Source organism: Pseudopodoces humilis, chromosome 9 (assembly GCF_049639895.1).
Source record: "Pseudopodoces humilis isolate 2021_Gansu_Grassland_sample_001 chromosome 9, ASM4963989v1, whole genome shotgun sequence".
NCBI lineage: Eukaryota > Metazoa > Chordata > Aves > Passeriformes > Paridae > Pseudopodoces > Pseudopodoces humilis.
In genome coordinates, this window is record NC_142208.1 from 28,465,075 (window position 1) to 28,478,234 (window position 13,160).

Genomic DNA, 13,160 nt, shown 5'->3' on the forward strand with positions numbered 1-13,160 from the left:
CAGGGAAAAATGCTGGCCACTCATCTTGAAGGCCAGAGAAAAAGTGGAGCAGTACATCTTGGACATGGCTCAAGAGAGATCACAAGCTGCCACTGCAAACCTCTACTCAACCTTTTGTCTTTCCTTCACCAATTCTGAGCTTAAGCCCCAGCCCCAAAGGCAAAGCCACAGAGTCTTTCAATCTTCTTGGGTTAAGAAAAACAAAATGATCACTTCTGTTGTGGTTTGTTGCAATTTCCCTTGCTTTATTGCTATCTGTTTACCCAGCCTTTCTAAGAAAGAAACAGGCAGATGAAGGAAAGACAAATGACTGGGAAAACACTCCCCATTTCTAGGACTAGGCACAGTTTGTTGCAGAAGACAGTGAAACAATCAAAAGTGTGGGTGTTTATAAGATAAAATACCAATACTATTGATTTAACTCGTTTGTTTCAGGAAAAGTGACCAAAAAGTAGAGGAGGCAGGAGGAGGCTAGATCCCTGGGGCATTTGTCCTCTCATGCTTACTGCCAAGGTGGTGGATCCTTAACCAAAGGGATTTGAATTCATCTTCTCTGGAGGCTCTTTCACCAGCTTATGTTGCTGCCACAGAGGGCAAAAAGTACCAGCTCTCCCACCCAGAGAGTCCCACCTCAAATAGCAACTGGGCTGTAAATACCACATGTCTCCTTCAGTTCCACTGAAAAGCTTCTCCATGTTGTGGGACTTAGTCCTTCATCATTTATGTTTGGTTACAAAGAAAAACAGACAATCTTGTTTCTCCCAAAAAAAAGGTTTCTTTCAGGCACTCACCCCAGAACAGCACACATTGACATTCTCTCACACTGACACCAGGAGGAGTTTGCTACCAGCCCACACTCACCTATGTGAAAAGCTACCCAAAGGGGAAAAGTGCTTGGCCTGGCAGCCAGGTGGAAAGGGCAGGGAGCAGTGATTAGCTCCAGCTCAGCCTTCAGCAGGGACATCTGTCCCAGCCACCTGGGTCAGCTGCTAAGCAGGTCATACACTGCAGAAACTGCAGACAAAAAACACAGAGACAAGAACTTCCAGGCTCTCAAGGGCTGTTCAGGCCATCAAACTCCATCACGGCATTTAAGAAATGTACACTCCAAATTTCCTCTCCATTTTGAGTAACACCTGCCTGAAATTTCCATGTGGGACATGCCAACTTATGCTTCTACAAATTCCCTCTCCTGAAGGGCAAAGCAAGTGCAGGAAACTGTTTCAAAGACATAGAAAACAAACTGGACCAATAGGACCCTCTCAGCAACAAAATAATGCATTTAATTTTCCCTACCCATGATTATCAATCCTTATCCAGAGTTCTTTGGATGCAGTGCTCCAGCACATTTCACCCACATCCTTTTGTGCATGGCTCAGAGTAGCACATCAAAGGGGCATTTGAGGCTGAGCGTTGGGTGTTGGTATAGAACAGCAGAACTTAAATCCCTGTCAAGAGCCCTTAGTGAGGAGCAGGGAACCCATCCCTAGCTAGGTGCAGGCAGATGTAATGGGGGATAAAGGGAGTGGAAGGAAAGATCAGGCAAGAAAAATTCCTTTGACTACTGTATCCCCCATTACCACATCATTCTCCTTGCCCTGGGCTGGCTGGTGCGCTCACACAGGGCAGCACCACACAGAGACCATGTTCAGGTGCTGGAAACAGCATCTCAGGACAGCACGGTGCTCAGGAGCTCTCCCTCTCTGCTACTGTAAGGACCAATATCAAACTGCACACTCAGTTTGGGCAATGCTTGGTTAAGTTTATTCTGCAAACCTGAAAAAGGCTACTGTGTGTTAAACATTCCAGAGATTTTGCAAAAGTCCACTTTCTTCATTTGCCCTTCATCACAGGCAGCCTTTTCAGCCAAAGCACATGACTCCAGCAATGGGGATAATCTAAGCCTTGGCAAAGATACACACTCAGCACTCACTGATGCTCACACTGGTTTCACCAAGATGTATTTTTCCCTTAACGCAGCTCTCTGCACCCAGACCTCTGCTTGCCACCTTGGCCATCACCCTTTGCAGATTTTCTGCCCTGTGTGAGGTGCCTGCAGGAACTTGCTCTCCTGGCTGACACGAGGTGCACTACCTTTCTCGCATGAGTCAGCAGGCAGCAACAGGAAAGCCGTTCTTTGTACTTGAAAAAGAATTAAGTGATTTTGAAGCAGTGGAATGTTTTGGACTAGTTAGCTGACCGACATCATGAGCGCTTCAGAAGAGGCTGCATTATGAGAAGCAAACTTCAAAAGGAGAAGTGACAAGGCCAGAGTGTTTGTGGTGCCTGAGGAAGTAATTAGAATTTAAAAGGGACACAGATTGGACAAGTACACTAGGCTAAGAAAGATGAACTGCTGCCAAAAAAGTTTCTTTAGCTTTCCCAGCTCTCTCTAGCCCACATTAGAAATGCAGTTTCATGAGTATCTCTGTTTCAAAACAATTTTACAGAAAACCTTTGCAGCTGTTGAAAACATGAGAAAGATGCCATCATCAAAAGCTAGATACCTCCTGCTCCCATTTCTGTTTTCAGCTTATTAATAGCTGTCTTGCTTTCATCATTCCCAAACAGGAGAGGGTTTCTGCAAACCCCTCAGAGATAAGACATTTCTTAGACAAGGGGTTTTGTATACAGCACAGTTTATCTTCCTCCATTGCAGGGTTGGTTTTTTTTTAAGCAAAAGCTTCAAAGGCTTGCAGGGTCGGTGAACACTGATGTCTGCTCTGCTGGTGGGTGACCTGCCAGGTCAAGAGCACTGCTCCAACTGGAGAGGTGTGATGTTAGTCAGAGATCAAACTGGACACAGAACTCAATGGTTTCCAGTCACCAAGGATCATTGCTGAATTTCTGCTGCTTTGAGATCTCTGCTATGGAGGCTTTGAACTGGTGATTCAAACAAATGTGAGGCTGCAACAGCAAAGCCACAGCAGAAATGTCTGTTTTACTTTTCCACAAAAAGCTGAAGCAGCTCACAACAAACTCTGCATTTAGCCCCTTCCACCAGAAGGTATCAACACTTTGGGGAAAGCAAAGGCCAAAACTAGAGGTCTGCAATAAAATCCAAGGGCAGAAGAAGTGCAGCTTTGGAGTGAAGCCAAAGTTGGTGCTCCACCAGGGCCCATTTCTTCCTAACGACTGTTCTCTACCTGAAGACATTAATGCCCATTTTCTTAAAACTTTTTCCCTTAGAGACTCAACAATTCATATTCAGACAGTGACAGAGACAACTAAAATGAGTCAACAGCTCTCCGAAGTCAGACAGAGCTCTGTTGTCTCACCAGGTGCAGGTGAGATATGGTGAGTCAGGTTGGAGGAATGAGTTCCAGCAGTAGCACCCGGCACAGCCAGTCGCTCCCGACCGCCCCTTTCCCAGCTCGGTGGGTCACTGCAGTTAAGGCTCTCAAACTGCTCATCTGTCAAGTGGGTAAGGAAAAAAGATAGCTGGGAGTTTGGCAAGCTTAAACAGGCTTCCAGTAACACTCTGAGGAAGCTCACAAGATGTCATAACATGAAGTATTTACTGAAAATTGTCTCAGCATTCAAATGTTCTTTATGTATTTAGTTCAAGTTGTGTTGGATTCCATCTGCCTCATGCTTACAGGTGCAACCATAATCTCAAAGGAATAAAAGTTTTCACCCTATGATGTCACTTATGCCCACTAGTCTCATGGGGACTTTCTTTCCCAAGATCCTGACTCAATTTTGAGGAAAAAAGAAAATCTTTGTACAAATGCAGCTACCCCTCACAAGAAGGTCTACAAAGGGCGCAATGTTTTGGGACATAGAGGTAGACTGGCAAAGCTTCTTGCTATCGAAGTGAAGACACTGCTTCAAAATTTGCTCATGGTATCAGTGGTACCATGTGTGGTATGAGCCTGGCCCATACAGAGGCAGCCATATGGGTGTTTGAGCTATGAACCAAAGGCAATTGGACATGCAGCTCCCCCTGCTCACCTCTCTAGTCAGTGCCAGGATTTGGGTGTCAGCTGAATGGGCTGAGCTGGCTTTCCTGGACTCCTGGACTTGCACTGGAAGTTGGAAGGTTGTGTTTAAAATATGAAAGGAACACCCTTTTGAGAACACAGAAATGCTTGGAGGATACACGGTACTGCTGTGCAACCACAACATATCTACTGGAGCTGTACCTTCATCTCATATAGATCTATGCAGCCCCACTGAAGCTTATCTGAGCTTGAACTGAAGTCCAGAGAAGGATACTCTTTTATACAGAAACTCCAGGTTTCTGCAGACACAAATGGACTGTGCAGAAATTTCCCAGTTCACATTAGATGCAAATGTCTAGCTCTGGGGATTCCAAAACACCAGAGAAAAACCAAGATGAAAGCAAAACAAGTGCAAGCTGCACTTCATTGAAACAGGAAACCTCAAACCGCTCCACGTTCAATGGGAAGCCCAAACTTTGGGATTCTGTTTGTATTGAACAATAAATCCCACCAGGCCAGCAGAGCCCTCCTCAAGGGTGGGAGGGGCTGAGAACCAAAACCAAGCTGACATTGTGCAGCACCACAGGCAACTCCTCTGCACACAACACCAGCTCCTCTGGAGCTGCTCTCTCCCATTTTCCCCCATTTACCTAATTCCCTATACATACATGGATACATGCTGCTAGTGTTCCTCGGGGTAGGAGTCCCTCAGGCCCGGGAACCTGGGTTTCCTGGTCACTACCATCACCACAAAGGCTGTTTTTGAACAGAAATACCAGCCAGGACCCAAGGAACTTTCATGAAAAATACTTCTGTGCAGCTTCACTAAGAAAAAATAATAATTAAAAAATAAATTTTAAAAAATATTTAAAAATATCACTGTCCTGATGGGTCAGGATGCAGAAAAATCTTCTACTCATTGTGTGAGAGAATACCAGGATCAGACTTCTTCATGCCAGTGGAGTTCCCCTGGGTGAGATTCATCAGGGCAGCTCCCGTGACTCCATCCCAGAGGGTGCTACAAAGCCCTGACAGCTCCTGTAAACTGCATTAGCAGACTGAGTTTATGGCTCTTTTGCCCAAAAAACACAAAGCAGCTGGGAATTACCAGGGACAGCCACAAGACTGAAAACCAATGTTGAAAAACAAACAACACCCAAACCAAGAATCACAAGGCAACCTTGAACTTCTTTTTGGAAATATTTAGGCAGGATGTCTTGCTGAGCTGATACATCTGGTTTCCAGAAGGACTTCAGCTGGGAGCTGTGCTGGACTAAAACTTTTCAGGATGCCACAAGAAGTGGGAAACGAGGAGGCTGGGACAGACTTTCAGAAAAAAGAGGAGATGTAATTAGAGAGCCCCAAGGGGACAATTCCCATGGCTATCCCTGCTCTGCAGGGACTTGGACATAAATTGGAGCAAAGTCATCTAGACCCTGCATGTACCAAGCACAGTGGGTGGGTGATGTGAAGGCTGTGTTCAATTAATCTATTTCCCTAATCTATCACTTGCTCATCTTTTGGCAACTTGGAAGGGCAGACCTGTACAAATCACTGTTGTGATTGACTTGTTGATGGCCCTGGTCCAATTAAAGATGTCAAGCACATGGCTACATCCATCCCTTCACAGCACATCCTTGACTTCATCCTGAAGCAAGTCTGTGGTGGGTTCTGAGCCTGTGCTCAGGCTGGGGATGTCTCAGCAGCAGAGCAGGCAGGAGCATGCCTGTGCTTAGTCAGTTTAAAACCTCCCAAAGCATCCAACCCAGCTACAGAGAGGACAGAAGAGGAGCTTCTGAGATGCACACAGTGCTCATTCCTAGCATATTTCACCTTCCAGTACAGGCAGGAAGCACAATCCAAATTTTCAATAGGACAAAAATACCTTTTCTTTCCCTTGCTACACAAAGTGTGGCTTAGGAGCACCAGCCAGGTGAAAAAAACAGCTGGTACTTGCACCAACACAGTCCACCCTGCACACTTCCCAATCAAACAGGCATTCCTTCTGCAAAAAGGGGAGAGCTGGGTCTCTTGCTTTGTATTTTGTCTCTTGCTTACCTAATAAAAAGATCATAAATCACAGCAGTTTCCAGGTCTTCGTTATTGTCCAAACAGCACTAACAAAGGCAAGAAGGCAAACTCAGCACATACCCAGGGGACCTGGAAACACCCAGCCATTCCCAAAATAGGAGCAGCTTGGCGACTCACAGCTGGAGCACAGCTGGCCCCCCCTCCCAGCACTCTGCTCTCCCAGGCAGCTCTGCAAGCAGTGGGTCAGGAGGTGCATTCCTCCAACAAAAATACTATGAGAAAAAACGACCTAGAGGCAGCACCAGTTCCCTGCACAAGCCACTGGAGCTGCACTGGCCCCGTTCATCTGCAGGATGGTAGCAGGGCTCAGGGACCCCTGGGAACAAGGCTGCTTCTCACCACATCCCTGCAGAGTGCCTGGCACTGCCTGCAGTGCTTATGGGACGATGCTGCAGTGCCAAGAAATTGTGCTGAGATCCTGGTTGCATCAGGAAGAAGGGAGATGTGCAGCAGCACTCGTTCAAAAAACAAAAAAACACACTGAAAAAAAGGCCTAAAATCAGCACAAACCCCAACAGCAATCAGCTCATTGCCATAGGAACAGGTTTAGTGTTATGGCAGCCAGACAACTGGGTCCTGTAGGCTGGCGTCCTTCTGGTAACCTTGGGAAAATCATCAGCTTTTAATTACAAATCTGGGGGAACATCGGATATTAGTGTTTGTACTGCCACGTTACATCTTGGCTCTGGTTAAGGCTTCCCTTGGCTCCCAAGGTGCTGGAAGACAAACATGTATTTTCTTTTCATTTCAAGATAGTTGAAAGTCACAGCCTAAGCAATGATGAGAACTGTATGTGATTAGGAATAAATGAATAAAACATTCTTAAACAAACAAACAGAAATCCCCCAGCCTCAAATCCCCAACCAGGACCCTGAGGAGCCACAGAAATGCAGCAGTGGTGGAAACCATCGAGCCAGCAAGCCTGAATCAATAGCTGGTGCTCCACAGCAGAGTGGATTCCCAGACAGCACCTATGAAACAGCCAACAGGGAACAGGGTCTGCATCAGCACAAAAATTTCTGGGTCTCAGCACAGCACAATGTGCAGGTTGATTTGCCCAGATGCAAGGCAAGATGCAGACTGACTGCTTTGAGCTCTGACAGATCTAGGTGAGAGCCAGTTAGCCAGCCCTTTTCACCAGCAAGGTTAACAGCAGGAATCCTCTGGCCTGAGCACCACATCCCAGAGTCACACTCACAGCATGTGAAGGAGCCCTTTCCTTCATTCACTTCCCATTTCCTGCCCGTTTCTTCCAGCGGCAAACTCCCTGTTCTCATAGGGTGTGTGGGATACATGGAGAGGAAAAGAGCAATCCCTCCTCTCTGTACTTCTCCCCTCCACTGTCTCTATTTCTCCATCCCACAGTATCAGGATCATGAACTGTTTCACCCTGCTCCTTCCAGGAAGGGGGAAGATGTGCAAGCACAGTCTTTCTGTTGAAAACCAGCTTTTCCAGAGAAAGCATGGACAATTAACAGCACCCGCAAGCAAGGCTGGACGTGCAGTTTGCACACACAAAAAAAAATCAATCCAACTGTGCAGGGGGAACTGCATCCCCTGGGTAAATGGCACCCCCAGGCAACTTTGCTCATTAAGAGGAGATCAGCTTCCAGAGCAGGTGGAGGAAGGAGAGACCCAGCACAATAAACCAAACCTCCCTGCTCTGTTTTTGTTATCCAGGAGGAAAGGGGATGGAAGGGAATGTGAGGAGGCTAAAAAACAAGCACTCAACCCTAAGCACAGAACCAGGCTGGGCTCAGCCCCACTGTGCCACAGCACAGGCTGCTCCACTCCGAAATGCCCCCAGGAGCAGACCTGGTGCCCCCTCTCCCTTACCCTTATGCAAGTGAGACCAAAGTCACCTTGCTGCAGGCTGTAGCCAAGCGAAGCACCAGCCAGAATGGCCAGAACTGCACAGGCATCCCCCACCTTGGGTGCTGCAGGGTGAATGCAACCAGACAGCTCAGCTTAGCTGTGAGCATTACAAATCTTCAAAGTTCTTCTCTTGTGCAAGCTTCTCCTTCTGTCCTGAGCTCATGTGTGAGGTTTTGTAAAGAAGAAGAAAGCAAATTAGCCCAGCAGTTTGATGCCTCATCGATGGTTTCCTTGAACCAGCTCCTACTGATCACCTCACAGCCAAAACCTGGTGATCTGAGTCAACCACCAAGCCTGACAGGAATAGGGAATGGGGGTAAGCCACCATCACTGGCCAAGATCTTCCAAGTGCTGGCCTTTCCTCGCGGGCTCTGCAGTGCTCCAGCCCTTCTGATTTATAAATACACTCAGTGCCAGATGAGTCAGCCCTGCTTCCCCTCAGGATTTACAGCCGGGACACGGGCAGTGGTGCAGGGGAAGGTGCAGGGAGTGGTTTTACACCATGTGAAAACAATGTCATTTGTTTTGCTGGGCACACTCACACCCTCCAGCAGGAACGCTCCAGCTGGAGAAGCAAAGCTGAGCACAGACCATCCTCCACGGCTGGCTGTGCAAGGCCCTTTGCAAGGTGCATCCCGCACAAAGCTACAGCAGACACGTGGATCCTGCCTGCCCAGGCCCTTCAGCAGCTTTCCACCAACACAGCTGTGGGTGTCAAAGACACTGACTCAATATACTGTCACTTGAAACAAAACTAATCTCTTCAGTTAAAAAAAAGAATCATCCTGAAGATTTACTTTCCCTCTTCTCCTGAAAAAAAATCAGAGATTACCAGGCCTTTGGCTAAGAACAGCTTCACTGGAGGGGTGGAAACCTTGACAATGGTCACACTTAAGGAGTAACAGATGTTCCCTTCTTACTAAAAGTTCTTCCATCCCAGCTGAACTCCAGTGTAGGAGACCTAATGTGCCAGATACTCTGGTGAGGAGCATCCTGGGGACATTTCCAGACCATTTCCAAAGCAGAGAACAGCCAAGGAGGATAGACGTGTCAAACACTGTGCTTGGCTGGACTGGAGTGTAACCTGGCCAGCAGCTCTGCCCACATCAACCACAGCTGGCCAGGGGTGGGAGCTCACCTTTTGTTCACAGTGCAGGAATGGAAAACAGCAGCTTGGGAGGGCCTGGGAAGTGACCAACCTGCCAAGAGAGACTTCATGCTGAAGCAACAAAATAAATAAAGTGATTTTCCCCCAGCCAAGCAGAACTGTTAACGAAACCACCTTTCTGCATGACACATTTAACAGTGCTTCGAGGAAATCAGGGAGGCAGTAAACCCATTAGCACAGAAAATCCTCATCTTCCAGCCCTGGCAGCACACTGTCAACTCTAAAGACTTTCATCTGTAGAATAGCTTCAGAGCCACAAATTCACAGATACCTGGAGTGTTTCAAAAGCAGATCTAGCAGAATGGGATGGCTGTTCATCCATGCAGCTGTGCCATGTGTTAGAGGAACACAGGCCCTGCTCCAAGAAGCTGAAACTCCCATGGCTGACACAGATTGTGCCACTATGGAGAAGCATTGTAGGATGGCTTGTGCCAAATTTGTTTAAAAATTCCTCCTTCGTTTCCGAGGCTGTATCAAACACCAGCATGTGTCAGGACTGGGCTAATGTGTGCTCCCAGATTAATGCATGCTCCCCTGAGGCTGTTGGCCTGCTGCCATGAGGGCACACTGCTGGCTCATGTTCATCTTGGTGGCTTTTTGCAGAGGTGCAATCCAGTTGGTTGGCCCAGCACGTTATCCCTGGGGTTATCCCTCCTCAAGGGTAGGACTTTGCCCTTCTTTCTGGAACTTCAGGACATCCCTGTTGGCTCATTCCTTCAGGCTAGTGAGGCCCTTCCTAACAGCAGCACAAACATCTGGTGCATCAGCCACTCCTCCTAGTTTGGTGTAACCTACAAAACCGCCCTGTCAACCAGGTCATTCATTAATGCAGGTGGAGAAGTGACTGGCTTCCAGCTGGATTTTGTGTCTCCAGTCACAATCCATTGAGCAATGCAGTTCAGCCAGTTTTTGCCTCAACTCACCATCCACTTCTTGGACTAGTACTTCACCAGTTTGCCTAGAAGGATGTTACAGGAGAGTGTTGAAATTAAATCAGTAAACACCCACTGCTCTCTCTTCATTTACTAAGCTTGTTGTTGGAGTTTTACACACATAGGACTGTTACATGATAAGGTGTAATAAATTAAAGCAAACATTTTCCCAAGCTGTCTACTCATCACAACCCAAACATAAGTAGTAAGGTGTGTTTGGGGTTATTTAGAGCGAGCAACATTCTGTATTTGTGGGTTGTTTGTATTTCTGTTTAAGGATGAAAATACAGAGATAAGAACACCCATATATCATCAGACAGACAGAATCTGGTTCCCTCACCTGTATGTCTAGATGCTGCCTTAAACCAAACAACAGATGCAGCAGATTGATACTGTGCAGGCTCATTTTAATCAGCATTCACCTGCATTCAGTTTACAGCAGAAACATTGGCACTATGTCAAGTTACATCACACCATTTTGGCAGCATCTGAATGCCTCCCACTAATGCATCAGACTTTCTCTCTTGGCCTTCCTTTTCATGGGGTTAGAAGAACATCTTGTTCAGAAGATTTGTATAGTGTATACAAAAATCATACAAACAGGTTGATGCTTCTTTGTTAAAGTCTTGGGCTCTTGGCCTCTTGCCTGAGCTTCATCCCAAGAGAACAATTCACTCCACATTAAAGCCTTGATCTGAGTTTCACCGATGGACAGGGTTGCTACAAGCAGACTGACCTATTCCAACCAGAGGAAGGAAGTCAGCTTGGAGAACCCCTGCTATACTGACAGCCCCACAATCTTTATCCCACTGTGGGAGCCACACACGAGCAGCTTCTGGCGACAAATAAGAGCAGTCTTGGACTTTCTGTCCTGATGTGCATGCAGGACTCACAAAATGGCTAAACACAGCTCACATGGCCTTCAAACATTCCCCCTAGGCAAGGGCCATTTCTCCACACTCGAAAGGCAGGAGTTCAGGTGGAACACAAACCACAGTCTTTTTTCTTCTTCAGCCTCAAAATTTAGCCAGTTCCTTACCTATCTGATGGCCCACCCCCTTGGACCATAACATCCCAGTCTGGGCACAGATTTGAGCTGGACAAGACCTTCCTCATAGCTGAGTACCCCCATGCATCCTAAGCCAGGAAATATCCAGTTTTCCATCCAGTGACAGACTTTAGGACTGGGGCAAACATATATCTTTTTAATTTACAGCTGACAAAATCCTTGCTTTATGTCAGTCAAAATACTTCATACAAACTTTTCTCTATGTTGTGGGTAGGAAGAGAGCTGAAAAAAAGCAAATCAGAATAGTTTACTCAGTGAAACACAGAAATTGCATTTGCTAGCACAAAGTTATTTTGACAGAGATCTTTTTGTCTTTCCTGGTTTAACCCAGACTGACAAGTCCAGGGCCTAGTGTCCTTGAAGTCAGTTAGAGACTTTCATCAATATTCTGAGAATTTGGTTCCCAGATGGAAATAACACAGATTATGTATACAATCAGTCAAAAAATGTAATTTAAAAAGCAGTTTTTCAGGTTGAAAATTGTATTTCAAACACAGACATTAACATCATGATGGCCTTGGAGGGCTTGGACAGCTCCAGCTGAGAGGCAGAGCATAAGAGGTCCTGTGGAAACAGGGACAATAAATTCCCTAAAATGAGTTTATTTGTTGGCAAAGGCAGCACAATTCCCTTCTGATTTATTTCTACATTGAAAAAGACATTCAACAGCTTCCCAGCATTAATACATTTTTCACCCCTCAGTCCAAGAAGGGCTTAGAGCTACTTATACCCAGTTACTGTACATTTCCACAACAGTGTGGAGCCTCGGCAGGCTTCTCAACCAGCTGGTGAGCCTCAAATCCACCAAAATGTGAGGAATAAAATATTTTTCCTCCCAAGTATCTGAGCAGCTGTTTCTCAGGAAAGATACTGGCCACTTTCAATAAATCTGCAAAGCTTCTGGGCAGGAGGTAGACACTATCACTTTAACTTTGCTCAAAAAGACAGGGGTGTCTTCACCTCTCTAACATAATTTTAGGAGGGATTATTCCATATCACAGAGAATATTTATTGAGCTAAGATAAGCAGGTTTTCTGAAAATGCAAAAGAAATGTGTAGGGAACTGTTTGCTCTCTTGGTGTTGTAGTCCCCTCTGCATCTTTTCCAAAAATTCACTTTAGGAAACATCAGGGTTATTTCATAGACCCACAAACCTTCCAAGCAAGGAAACCATAGAGCTATGGAGATGCATGTGCTACTCTGTCCTCTTCCTTTTCCCTGCCTTTGGTTACACTGCTTCAGCCCTTCCTTGCACTCACAGTGGTGTCTCCCATGAGCTGATGATGAGCCACATCAGTTCTCATTCAGGGGAAGATATATGCAGCAACAAAAGGATTTTGTTTTTATTTTGTTTTGTGGGTGTTTTTTCCCCCATCAGGCTGGCCAGATGAATTAGCTCAGAGGGTGGTCTGACTGACAGAGTCAGCACAGAGCAACCAGCAGCCAGAGAAGAGCAGGTACTGCAGCTTTCCTTTCCAGGGCTTGAGAAGTGTTTAGCAACTCAGGTCCTCCACTCTACTTAGAAATCTCTCCCCGTTCAACCTGCCCTTAAGGCTCTAACTGGACTGGAAACTGTCAAGGTCAGATTCTCCTCCCACCACTTTTTATTTCATTTTTCTCCCTACCTCTGGCATCTTTTAATTCAAAACCACCCACACACCCAGTTCATGTGACAGCTCCATCCACTAACGTTTAACAGCTGACATTTTTCCCTGATCTGTTGATTCAGAAGCATGTTTTTATACACAGTAACACTCCAGAATATCAAACCTATTTCATGTGGGGAAGTCTCTCATGAAGCCCATTGCCACCTGGCAGAAGGTCTCTTCTAGTTAATATGTGCCTGATGTTCATTGCTCAAAGACATGTTCAGCAAGTCCTGGTGCAGTGTCCTGATCACTGCCACAGTGTCCAAGGCACCCAGAGCATGCACTTCTCACTAAACCTGTACATGCTGTGCCCTCCCTGTTATCTTCACTTACAAGCCAAAAAAGAAAGCCATCAAACCCAACCAATCATAGAAAAATCCCCACAAAACCACCACAATCAGAACCTCCCCAGGACTTCCTCCTGGCTCTCAA

The 13,160-nt window shown here is 46.3% G+C and overlaps 1 protein-coding gene across 3 annotated transcripts in view; it reads right to left on the minus strand.

Annotated features, from left to right (window-relative positions):
- AFAP1L2 (actin filament associated protein 1 like 2) overlaps positions 1 to 13,160 on the minus strand; it is a 63,431-nt gene that overhangs the window by 34,260 nt on the left and 16,011 nt on the right. Inside the window, exon 2 of one of the 3 annotated variants that reach the window (XM_088059631.1) lies at positions 10,002 to 10,036. The exons of the other annotated variants lie outside the window; for them this stretch is intronic. The gene's annotated coding sequence lies outside the window, so the exon portion shown is untranslated. The remainder of the gene's footprint in view (positions 1 to 10,001; positions 10,037 to 13,160) is intronic. 3 annotated transcript variants of the gene reach the window in all.